This window comes from Carcharhinus amblyrhynchos, unplaced genomic scaffold (assembly GCF_965287045.1).
Source record: "Carcharhinus amblyrhynchos unplaced genomic scaffold, sCarAmb.v2.hapA scaffold_608, whole genome shotgun sequence".
Classification (NCBI taxonomy): domain Eukaryota; kingdom Metazoa; phylum Chordata; class Chondrichthyes; order Carcharhiniformes; family Carcharhinidae; genus Carcharhinus; species Carcharhinus amblyrhynchos.
Genome location: NW_027650348.1, coordinates 79,551 through 92,500, shown reverse-complemented (window position 1 = coordinate 92,500; position 12,950 = coordinate 79,551). Strand labels below are relative to the sequence as shown.

At 48.8% G+C, this 12,950-nt stretch overlaps 1 protein-coding gene across 1 annotated transcript in view; it reads right to left on the bottom strand.

The window, feature by feature from the left end:
- The window catches only part of LOC145339684 (glutamate receptor ionotropic, NMDA 2D-like), a gene marked incomplete at its 3' end in the record, with an annotated part of 36,634 nt that overhangs the window by 8,436 nt on the left and 15,248 nt on the right, over window positions 1–12,950 (bottom strand). The gene's annotated exons all lie outside the window — the stretch shown is intronic.

The following is a 12,950-nucleotide window of genomic DNA, read 5'->3' as shown; positions in this document are numbered from 1 at the left end:
TTTAACCTGGTGTTGTGAGACTACTTACTAGAATCAACTTAGCAAGGCCAATCCATCTAACCTGCGGGAGGAAACTGGAGTACCCAGAGGAAACCCACGCAGACACGTGGAGAAGGTGCAAACTCCACACAGACAGTGACCCAAGCCAGTATTCAAACCGGAGTCACTGGCACTGTGAGGTAGCAGTGCTAACCACTGTGCCACTGTGCTGCCCTAGTTACACTTGAGGGGGAGTGTCAGCCTGGAGTATGGAGCTCAAACCCTAGAGTATATACATCTACCCCCGACAGTGCAGCACTCCCTCAGTACTGACACCGGGTGAGAGTGTCAGCCTGGATTATGGAGCTCAAATCCTAGAGTATATACATCTACCCCCGACAGTGCGGTACTCACAAGAACATAAGAAATAGGAGCAGGAGTAGGCCAACTAACCCCTCAAGCCTGCCCTGCCCTTCAATAAGATCATGGCTGATCTTGTAATGGTTCAGTTTCACTTACCCGCTTGCTCCCCATAACCCTTAATTCCCTTATTGATCAGAAATCTATCTACCCGTGACTTAAATATATTTAACGAGGTAGCCTCCACTGCTTCAATGGGCAGAGAATTCCAAAGATTCACTACCCTCTGAGAGAAGTTCCTCCTCGACTCTGTTCTAAACTGACCCACCCTTATTTTGAGGCTGTGCCCTCCAGTTCTTATTTCCTCTCTGCCTCTACCCTGAAATAATCTCTCCGCCTCTACCCTGTCTAGCTCCTTCATTATCTTATATGTCTCCATAAGATCCTCCCTCAGCCTTCTAAACTCCAACGAGTACAGACCCAGTCTACTCAATCTCTCCTCATAAGCTAACCCCCTCATCTCTGGTATCAACCTGGTGAACCTTCCCTGTACTCCCTCCAAGGCCAATATATCCTTTCGCAAATAAGGGGACCAAAACCGCCCACAGTACTCCAGTTGCGGCCTCACCAGTGCCCTGTACAGTTGCAGCAAGACCTCTCTGCTTTTATATTCTATCCCCCTCGCTATAAAGGCCACCATTCCATTTGCCTTCTTGATCACCTGCTGCACCTGCAGACTGGGTTCCTGTGACTCATGCACAAGGACCCCTAGGTCCCTCTGCACCATAGCATGTTGTAATTTTTCACCATTTAAATAATAGTCCATTTTACTATTATCCCTTCCAAAGTGGATAACCTCACGTTTGCTAACGTGATACTCCATCTGCCAGATCCTCGCCCACTCGCTCAGCCTATCAAAATCTCTCTGCAGACTTTCCGCGTCCTCCACACAATTCGCTTTCCCACTCATCTTTGTGTCAACAGCAAACTTTGTTACCCTACGCTCGGTTCCCTCCTCCAGATCGTCTGTATAAATGGTAAATAGCTGAGGACCCAGCACCGATCCCTGCGGCGCTCCACTAGTCACCAACTGCCAACCAGAAAAGCACCCATTGATACCAACTCTTGGCTTCCTGTTAGATAACCAATCCTCAATCCATGCTAACACTTTACCCCCAACTCCGTGTACTGTAATCTTTTGCAGCAACCTTTTGTGAGGCACTTCATCGAATGCCTTCTGGAAATCTAAAAACAGCACATCTTCTGGCTCCCCTCTGTCTACCGCACTCACTACATCTTCAGAAAAATCCAGTAAATTTGTCAAATACGACTCTCCCTTCTTGAATCCATGCCGCGTCTGCTTGATCGAACCATTCTTTTCCAGATGTCCTGCTATTTCTTCTTTAATGATGGATTCCAGAGTGTCAGCCTGGATTATGGAGCTCAAATCCTAGAGTATATACATCTACCCCCGACAGTGCAGCACTCCCTCAGTACTGGCACCGGGGGGCGGGGGGGTGGGGGGCAGATGGTGTCAGTCTGGATTATGGAACTCAGTATTAATTAACGTAAGTTAGTTGGTTGAAATAATTTCAGAAAGTATGAGCAGGTTAAGGTTAGAACTCACACTTCTCCCACACAAAATCCAATATTTACAAGAGAAATGAAAGCCTGCAATTGCTAGGAGATTATCTGCAATACAAGGCACTTTTTAATTTGGCATGGATTAATTTAATTCTTCTGGATGCTTTTACAACTCTCAGAAAACCCAAGGTGACCGTGATTAGTGTTCGTTCATCAATCCTTCCCAACAAAGACAGATATCTCCCTGAGAGAGAGAACTGAGAGACACCAGTCAGTGTACAGATATCTCCCTGAGAGAGAGAGAGGCAACTGAGAGACACCAGTCAGTGTACAGATATCTCCCTGAGAGAGAGAGGGAACTGAGAGACACCAGTCAGTGTACAGATATCTCCCTGAGAGAGAGAGAGGCAACTGAGAGACACCAGTCAGTGTACAGATATCTCCCTGAGAGAGAGAGGGGACTGAGAGACACCAGTCAGTGTACAGATATCTCCCTGAGAGAGAGGGGGGACTGAGAGACACCAGTCAGTATAGAGATATCTCCCTGAGAGAGAGAGGGGACTGAGAGACACCAGTCAGTGTACAGATATCTCCCTGAGAGAGAGAGAGGACTGAAAGAATAAATGGGTGCTTTTCTGGTTGGCAGTTGGTGACTAGTGGAGTGCTGCAGGGATCGGTGCTGGGGCCTCAACTGTTTACCATATACATAGATGATCTGGAGGAGGGGACCGAGTTTAGGGTAACAAATTTTGCTGATGACACAAAGATGAGTGGAAAGCGAATTGTGTGGAGGACGCGGAAAGTCTGCAGAGAAATTTGGATAGGCTGAGCGAGTGGGCGAGGATCTGGCAGATGGAGTATAACGTTGGCAAGTGTGAGGTTATCCACTTTGGAAGGAATAATAGTAAAATGGACTATTATTTAAATGGTGAAAAATTACAACATGCTACGGTGCAGAGGGACCTTGTGCATGAGTCACAGGAACCCAGTCTGCAGGTGCAGCAGGTGATCAAGAAGGCAAATGGGATGCTGGCCTTTATAGCAAGGGGGATAGAATATAAAAGCAGAGAGGTCTTGCTGCAACTGTACAGGGCACTGATGAGGCCGCAGCTGGAGTACTGTGTGCAGTTTTGGTCCCCTTATTTGTGAAAGGATATATTGGCCTTGGAGGGAGTGCAGAGGAGGTTCACCAGGCTGATACCAGAGATGATGGGGTTAGCTTATGAGGAGAGATTAAATAGACTGGGTCTGTACTCGTTGGAGTTTAGAAGGCTGAGGGGGGATCTTATGGAGACATATAAGATAATGAAGGGGCTAGGTAGGGTAGAGGCGGAGAGATTCTTCCCGATCAGAAAGGAAACCAGAACTAGAGGACACAGCCTCAAAATAAGGGGGAGTCAATTTAGAACAGAATTGAGGAGGAACTTTTCCTCCCAGAGGGTAGTGAATCTTTGGAATTCTCTGCCCCTTGAAGCAGTGGAGGCTACCTCATTGAATATGTTTAAGTCATAGATTTTTAACCGATAAGGGAATTAAGGGTTATGGGGAGAGAGCGGGTAAGTGGAACTGATCCACTTCAGATCAGCCATGATCTTATTGAATGGCAGGGCAGGCTCTAGGGGCTAGATGGCCTACTCCTGCTCCTATTTCTTATGTTCTTATACCAGTCAGTGCACAAAGAGAGAGGGGGGTCTGAGAGACATCAGTCAGTGGACAGATATCTCCCTGAGAGAGAGAGGGGACTGAGAGACAGTCAGTGTACAGATATCTCTCTGAGAGAGAGAGAGCGGGGACGGAGAGACACCAGTCAGTGTACAGATATCTCCCTGAGAGAGAGAGAGGGGACTGAGAGACACCAGTCAGTGTACAGATATCTCCCTGAGAGAGAGGGGGGACTGAGAGACACCAGTCAGTGTACAGATATCTCCCTGAGAGAGAGAGGGGGGACTGAGAGACACCAGTCAGTGTACGGAGAGAGAAAGGTACAGTCAGTGAATAAGAATCTCCTTCAACTTTTGTGTCCTCTTGCCCTGTGTCTATCTGCAGCATCAACTGTTAATTTATTGAAAAGTGCGTCACGCCAGAAGTGACATCCTGTTTTGAGAACGCAGCACATATGCTCAGTAGAATGCTTGAGATATAGTCCACTTCAGCCCATCTGTGCTTAACCTGTCAGCATTGCTAAACCAGTTTATCAATCTCCTGAACAAAACTGCACGGTTTAAAATCAGTTATTCCCTTCTTCTCCCAATCAGTTTCCCTGTCCTGGGAGTGTTTGATGGGGACAGTGTAGAGGGAGCTTTACTCTGTATCTAACCCCGTGCTGTACCTGTCCTGGGAGTGTTTGATGGGGGGACAGTGTAGAGGGAGCTTTACTCTGTATCTAACCCCGTGCTGTCCCTGTCCTGGGAGTGTTTGATGGGGGGACAGTGTAGAGGGAGCTTTATTCTGTATCTAACCCCGTGCTGTACCTGTCCTGGGAGTGTTTGGTGGGGACAGTGTAGAGGGAGCTTTACTCTGTATCTAACCCCGTGCTGTCCCTGTCCTGGGAGTGTTTGATGGGGGGACAGTGTAGAGGGAGCTTTATTCTGTATCTAACCCTGTGCTGTACCTGTCCTGGGAGTGTTTGATGGGGGGACAGTGTAGAGGGAGCTTTACTCTGTATCTAACCCCGTGCTGTACCTGTCCTGGGAGTGTTTGATGGGGGACAGTGTAGAGGGAGCTTTACTCTGTATCTAACCCCGTGCTGTCCCTGTCCTGGGAGTGTTTGATGGGGGGACAGTGTAGAGGGAGCTTTACTCTGTATCTAACCCCGTGCTGTACCTGTCCTGGGAGTGTTTGATGGGGGACAGTGTAGAGGGAGCTTTACTCTGTATCTAACTCCGTGCTGTGCCTGTCCTGGGAGTGTTTGATGGGGACAGTGTAGAGGGAGCTTTACTCTGTATCTAACCCCGTGCTGTACCTGTCCTGGGAGTGTTTGGTGGGGACAGTGTAGAGGGAGCTTTACTCTGTATCTAACCCCGTGCTGTACCTGTCCTGGGAGTGTTTGATGAGGACAGTGTAGAGGGAGCTTTACTCTGTATCTAACCCCGTGCTGTACCTGTCCTGGGAGTGTTTGATGAGGACAGTGTAGAGGGAGCTTTACTCTGTATCTAACCCCGTGCTGTACCTGTCCTGGGAGTGTTTGGTGGGGACAGTGTAGAGGGAGCTTTACTCTGTATCTAACCCCGTGCTGTACCTGTCCTGGGAGTGTTTGATGGGGACAGTGTAGAGGGAGCTTTACTCTGTATCTAACCCCGTGCTGTACCTGTCCTGGGAGTGTTTGATGGGGACAGTGTAGAGGGAGCTTTACTCTGTATCTAACCCCGTGCTGTACCTGTCCTGGGAGTGTTTGATGGGGGGACAGTGTAGAGGGAGCTTTACTCTGTATCTAACCCCGTGCTGTACCTGTCCTGGGAGTGTTTTTTGGTGCTGATGGTAGTCGTGATGTGGAGATGCTGGCATTGGACTGGGGTAAACACAATAAGAAGTCTTACAACTTCAGGTTAATGTCCAACAGGTTAATTTGGTAGTCACGTGAAGAAAGAGGGGGAGTCCGAAAGCTCGTGTTACCAAATCCACCTGTTGGGCTTGAACCTGGTGTTGTAAGATTTCTTAATGTGTTTGATGGGGACAGTGTCGATGGGTTAATTTTGGAGACTGATGACTCTTGCTGGAAGGGCAGTGTTACAGTGTGTTGATATTGGGACTGTGGTTGCTGGAACTTTCTGTATCAGAGAGACAAAATGACTTTCTGACAGTTCCTGCTGAGAGATGTGATGTTGTAGCTTAAGGAGCAAAGCTGTCTCACCGTCACTTCATTATCTTCTCATCTCCAATCCCTAGAGTTCCACATTAAATTAATTCTCCATGTGGTGCGCAGTAGTTTGATGTCGCTGTCTTGTTCTTTGTGCTGTCTCTCTCTGTCTCTCTCTCTCTCTGTCTCTGTCTCTCTCTCTCTCTCCCTCTCTCTCTGTCTGTCTGTCTCTCTCTCGCTGTCTCTCTCTCTCACTCTCTCTCTGTCTCTCTCTATGTCTTTCTCTCTCTGTCTCTCTCTCTCTCTCTGTTTGTCTCTCTCGCTCTCTCTCTCTCTCTCACACAGAGTGAGCAAAATTTTTTAAATAAAACACACACGATCCTCAGACATTGTGTCCGACCCAGGGATCGCTATCGTTTCACCTTCATTAGAAGGGACAATTGGACAGTTATGGGAATCTGTTGGAACGGATGATGTAATCCATGCGAAGATGTGTAAACTCTTAAAAACTGAAATTGAAATGTGTAACTCTGCATGGATGACACTGCGACCACATGGTGACCGGGTGGAATCCACAGGCAGCTCTGGGGGAAACTGTCAATCTTTCAGTACTTGAGCGTCAGGAACAATGGGAGAAACCTGGTTACAGACTGACTCATTACCGCTAACAAAGGTGGATTGGCCATGCTAAATTCTTCCTCAGTTTACCCTTCCACAGTAACTTCATTACATTGTTAATGGAAGCTCACTGGGGACACTCTTTAATTAACAAATAAACAAATTCATTGCTGATGGAGTAATTTTTGCAATACCAGCAAAAGACCCATCCTCATACCAAACCCATAAACCTTCTAAATAAACGGGAGTATCCCTACACCAACTTACTGCACCAACTAGTGTCCCGACACCAACCCAATACGTACCAGCCAAATCCACACCACAACATAACACACCCACAAAGTCACCCCATTCCACCAGCTCTGAGAGCCCCGACACCCACCCACCCTAACAGACAGACACAGGGGAGGGCAACAAACCCTTCAATAAACAACCAAAGAACAGAGAAAATTCCAGCACAGGAACAGGCCCTTCGGCCCCTCCAAGCCTGCACTGACCATGCTGCCCCTGACTGAACTAAAACCCTCTATCCTTCCAGGGACCATATCCCTCTATTCCCGTCCTATTCATGGATTTGTCCAGATGCCCCTTGAAACTCACTATCGTATCCACTTCCACTCCCTCCCCCGGCAGCGAGTTCCAGGCACCCACCACCCTCTGTGTAAAAAATCTGCCTCGTACATCTCCTTTAAACCTTGTCCCTCACACCTTAAACCTGTGCCCCCGAGTAATTGACTCTTCCGCCCTGGGAAAAAGCTTCTGACTATTCACTCTGTCCATGCCTCTCATAATCTTGTAGACTTCTATCAGGACTCCCCTCAACCTCCGTTGCTCCAGTGAGAACAAACCAAGTTTCTCCAACCTCTCCTCATAGCTAATGCCCTCCACACCAGGCAACATCCTGGTAAATCTTTTCTGTCCCCTCTCCAAAGCCTCCACATCCTTCTGGCAGTGTGGTGACCAGAATTGAACACTATATTCCAAGTGTGGCCTAACTCAGGTTCTATAAAGTGTCAAAAATGACTTGCCAATTTTTAAACTCAGTGCCCTGGCCGATGAAGGCAAGCATGCCGTATGCCTTCTTGACTACCTTCTCCACCTGCATTGCCACTTTCAGTGACCTGTGTACCTGTACACCCAGATCCCTCTGCCAATCAATACTCTTAAGGGTTCTGCCATTTGCTGTTTATTTCCTATTTGTATTAGACCTTCCAAGATGTATTCCCTCACATTTGTCCGGATTAAACTCCATCTGCCATCTCTCCGCCCAAGTCTCCAACTGATCTATACCCTGCTGTATCCTCTGATGATCCTCATCGCTATCCACAAATCCACCAACCTTCGTGACATTCGCAAACTTATTAATCAAACCAGTTACATTTTCCTCCAACTCATTTATATATATTACAAACAGCAAAGGTCCCAGCACTGATCCCTGAGGAACACCACTTGTCACAGCCCTCCATTCAGAAACACACCCTTCCACTGCTACCCTGTCTTCTATGACCGAGCCAGTTTTGTATCCACCTTGCCAGCTCACCTCTGATCCAGGTGACTTCACCTTCTGCACCAGTCTGCCATGAGAGACCTTGTCAAAGGCCTGACTGAAGTCCATGTAGACAACATCCACCGCCCTACCCTCATCAATCATCTTCATCACTTCCTCGAAGAACTCGATCAAGTTAGTGAGACATGACCTCCCCTTCACAAAACCATGTTGCCTCTCACTAATACATCCACTTATTTCCAAGTGAGAGTAAATCCAGTCTCAAAGAATCCTCTCCAATAATTTCCCTACCACTGATGTAAGGCTCACCGGCCCACCAACATCCCTTTCAGGAAACACCCATGACCTTTTTTCCCACCGCCTGACCTCTTGCCCCATCCCCCCCACATCCTCATTAGCCCTCCCACTACCCCCTCAGTAGCCCATCCACTGCCCCCTCAGTAGCCCACCCACTGCCCCCTCAGTAGCCCTCCCACTGCCCCCTCAGTAGCCCTCCCACTGCCCCCTCAGTAGCCCTCCCACTGCCCCCTCAGTAGCCCTCCCACTGCCCCCTCAGTAGCCCACCCACAAACAAAACCTCCCCCCCAAAGCCCTCCCTGAAAAAACAGAATCTGACTCAGTAACAGACACAAAAGCTCCCCCCAGCCAGGGAACCCCCCCAACACAACCACTCTCCAACACACACACCGCTTGGACATCCATCCCAGCTCCTGGAAACACATTAACCCCCCAACCTAGCAGCCCCCTCCTCCTAACACACACCCCCTCAACAACCACCTCTCCCCACCCCCCCACAACCACCTAAAACACAACAGAAGCAGACCATCACTCTGTTTCCCTGTGATCTCTCCCCATGCCTATTCTGCCTGCCACAGAGAGGCAGCACCCCGCCACTCTCCACCCCCTCCACTCTCCATCCCCCCCGACTCTCCACCCCCCACCCACTCTCCACTCCCCCCCACTCTCCACCCCCCCCCCTCCACCCCCCTCCACTCTCCACCCCCCCCTCCACCCCACACAAGAAAAAACCGACACAAATTATAAGATATAATTTTCAAGCAGGAAAAGGCCCAGGAGGCAAGAAAACAACCAGCCACAGGATAAGGACAGGACATCATCGGGGGCAACAGGGGTGGGACATGAGCTGAGAGAAAAGTGACAGAGCACCAAGAAACAGGGACACCTCCTCTCTCTGCCTCTCCCCAAAAACCACACTCTCACTCTCTCTGTCTTGTGTTTCTCACTCTCTCATCATTCTCTGCCTTTCTCTGTTTTTCTCTCTATCTTTCTCATCTCTCTCTGTGTAAATCTCTCTCAGTTTCTGTGTGTTTCTCTCTCTTTCTGTTTCTCTATGTCTGCCTGTCACTCTCTCTCTCTGCCTCTCTCACTCCCCCTCTGTGTCTGTCTATCTGCCTCCGTCTCCCTCTCTCACACACTCTCTTTCTGTCTCTCTCTCAGTCCCCTTTCTGTCTGTCTGTCTGCCTCAGTCTCTTTCTTTCTGTCTGTCACAGGGGGTGCAGGAGGTTACAGAGATAGGGAGGGAGGGGGCGAGGGAGGGATTTGTACAGGAGGATGAGAATTGTAGGGGCTGGAGGAGGTTACAGAAATAGGGAGGGAGGGGGCGAGGAAGGGATTTGAGGATGAGAGCAAGGCAGAGATCAGAGAAAACTGAATGCAAGATGCACTGATTCGAAAGATTCCAAGCTATCAGTAAAGGCAGTGGTTTGCCCTGCACTGACATGAACTTATTGTATATTCAGGTACATCCTGAATCATTTATCATGCATTCGATTCCCTGCACTCCTTCTTCCCACATTGCTGACTGTGAACTGAGATTCACTCCTGAATACGCTCTGTATCTGAAAGTGTCCTTCAAACAACATCAAAAACATTCACCCATATACCCAGCCTTTTGTGCTTTGTACACAGTCTGTCCCCCACCAACCACTCCCAGGGCAAGTACAGCATGCATAATATCGTATTTTGCTAAATTACACTGTACTCTGTGTAATATTGTATTCTGCTGAATCACACTGTACTCTGTAATACTGTATTCTGCTGAATTACACTATACTCTGTGTAATACTGTATTCTGCTGAATCACACTGTACTCTAATACTGTATTCTGCTGAATTACACTATACTCTGTGTAATACTGTATTCTGCTGAATTACACTGTACTCTGTAATACTGTATTCTGCTGAATTACACTATACTCTGTGTAATACTGTATTCTGCTGAATCACACTGTACTCTGTAATACTGTGTTCTGCTGAATTACACTGTACTCTGTGTAATACTGTATTCTGCTGAATTACACTGTACTCTGTGTAATACTGTATTGTGCTGAATTACACTGTACTCTGTAATACTGTATTCTGCTGAATTACACTGTACTCTGTAATACTGTATTCTGCTGAATTATGAAGCACACTACAGTTTTGTGGCAACACAGGAGGCCAGGGCGACTAAGAAGGCAGATGGCACACTTATCTTCATCAGCCTTGGCATTGATGAGCAGAGTTCAGAAGTGATATTGCAGCTCTATAAAACCTTGGTTAGGCTGTATTTGGAGCATTGCGTGCAGTTCTGGTCACCCACACTGCCAGAAGGATGCAGAAGCTTTGGAGAGAGGGCAGAGAAGGTTCACCAGGGTGCTGCGGGTCTCGAGGGTGTTGGTTATGAGGAGAGGTTAAATAAACTAGGATTGATTTCACTGGAAGGATGGAAGCTGAGGGGAGACCTGGTTTACAATATGATGAGAGGCACAGACAGGGTGGATAGTCAGAGGCTTTTCCCCAGGGTGGGAATGTCAATTACACGGGGTTGGGGGGGGGGCGGTGTGGCAGGCGAGGCGGGGGCACAGGTTCATGGTGAGAGGGAAAGTTTAAGGGGGATGTGCGGGGGAAGTTTTTCACACAGAGAGTGGTGGGTGCCTGGAACGCGCTGCCAGAGGAGGCGGTGGAAGCAGGAACATCAGCAACATTTAAGAGGCATCTGGATGGGTCCATGAATAGGGAGGGAGTAGAGGGATACGGACTGGGTAAGGGCAGAAGGGTTTGTTTAGTTAGGGTATCATGGTCAGCACAGGTTTGGAGGGCCGAAGGGCCTGTTCCTGTGCTGTAATTTTGTTTTCTCTATGTTCTTTGTATAACATAGTGGATAATTCCTGAGTTCATACAGTCACACAGGACAGGAAAGTCCCTTCAGCCCATCGAGTCTGTACCGACAATAACTACCACTAAAATCACACTAATCCCATTTCCTCACTAATCCCATATCCTCGAATATTTTGATATTTCAAGTGTTTATCCAAATATTTTTTAAAGGTTGTGAGGTTTCCAGCTTCCACTACCTTCCCAGGCAGCACATTCCAGATTCCCATCACCCTCTCAGTGAAAAGGTTTTTCTCAAATCCCCTCGGAATCTCCTGTCCCTCACCCTAAAACTCTACCCCCTCGTGACCGACCCCTCATCCCAGGGGAACAGCTGCTCCCTGCTCACCCAGTCCATACCCCTCATAATCTTACACACCTCAATCATCTCCCCCCTCAGCCCTCTCTGTCCCAGAGAAAACAATCCCAGCCTCTCTCCCCCCTCTGTCCCAGAGAAAACAATCCCAGCCTCTCTCCCCTCTCTCTGTCCCAGAGAAAACAATCCCAGCCTCTCTCCCCACTCTCTGTCCCAGAGAAAACAATCCCAGCCTCTCTCCCCTCTCTCTGTCCCAGAGAAAACAATCCCAGCCTCTCTCCCCTCTCTCTGTCCCAGAGAAAACAATCCCAGCCTCTCTCCCCACTCTCTGTCCCAGAGAAAACAATCCCAGCCTCTCTCCCCCCTCCAGCCCTCTCTGTCCCAGAGAAAACAATCCCAGCCTCTCTCCCCCCTCTCTCTGTCCCAGAGAAAACAATCCCAGCCTCTCTCCCCACTCTCTGTCCCAGAGAAAACAATCCCAGCCTCTCTCCCCCCTCCAGCCCTCTCTGTCCCAGAGAAAACAATCCCAGCCTCTCTCCCCTCTCTCTGTCCCAGAGAAAACAATCCCAGCCTCTCTCCCCCCTCTCTCTGTCCCAGAGAAAACAATCCCAGCCTCTCTCCCCACTCTCTGTCCCAGAGAAAACAATCCCAGCCTCTCTCCCCTCTCTCTGCCCCGGAGAAAACAATCCCAGCCTCTCTCCCCACTCTCTGTCCCAGAGAAAACAATCCCAGCCTCTCTCCCCACTCTCTGTCCCAGAGAAAACAATCCCAGCCTCTCTCCCCACTCTCTGTCCCAGAGAAAACAATCCCAGCCTCTCTCCCCCCCTCTGTCCCAGAGAAAACAATCCCAGCCTCTCTCCCCCCCTCTGTCCCAGAGAAAACAATCCCAGCCTCTCTCCCCACTCTCTGTCCCAGAGAAAACAATCCCAGCCTCTCTCCCCACTCTCTGTGCCAGAGAAAACAATCCCAGCCTCTCTCCCCACTCTCTGTCCCAGAGAAAACAATCCCAGCCTCTCTCCCCACTCTCTGTCCCAGAGAAAACAATCCCAGCCTCTCTCCTTACAGCTCAGATCCTCCATCCCAGGCTCCATCCTGGTGAATCTCCTCTGTACCCCCTCTACTACAATCACCTCCTTCCTATAGTGAGGTGAGTGGAACTGCACACAGTATTCCAGCTGTGGCCTAACCAACGCTCTGTACAGCTCCAACGTTACCTCCTTGCTCTTATACTCTATACCATGATTGGCCTTCTTAATTAATCTCAATTAATCTGTGTTCCATAGAGTCACAGAGGTTTACAGCATGGAAACAGGCCCTTCAGCCCAACTTGTCCATGCCGCCCTTTTTTTAAACCCCTAAACTAATCCCAATTGCCCGCATTTAGTCATATCCCTCTGTACCCATCGTACCCATGTAGCTGTCATTTTTAAAAGACAAAATTGTACCCTCCTTTACTACTGCCTCTGGCAGCTTGTTCCAGACACTCACCACCCTCTGTGTGAAAGAATTGCCCCTCTGGACCCTTTTGTATCTCTCCCCTCTCACCTTAAACCTATACCCTCTAGTTTTAGACTCTCCTACCTTTGGGAAAAGATATTGACTATCTAGCTGATCTGTGCCCCTCATTATTTTACA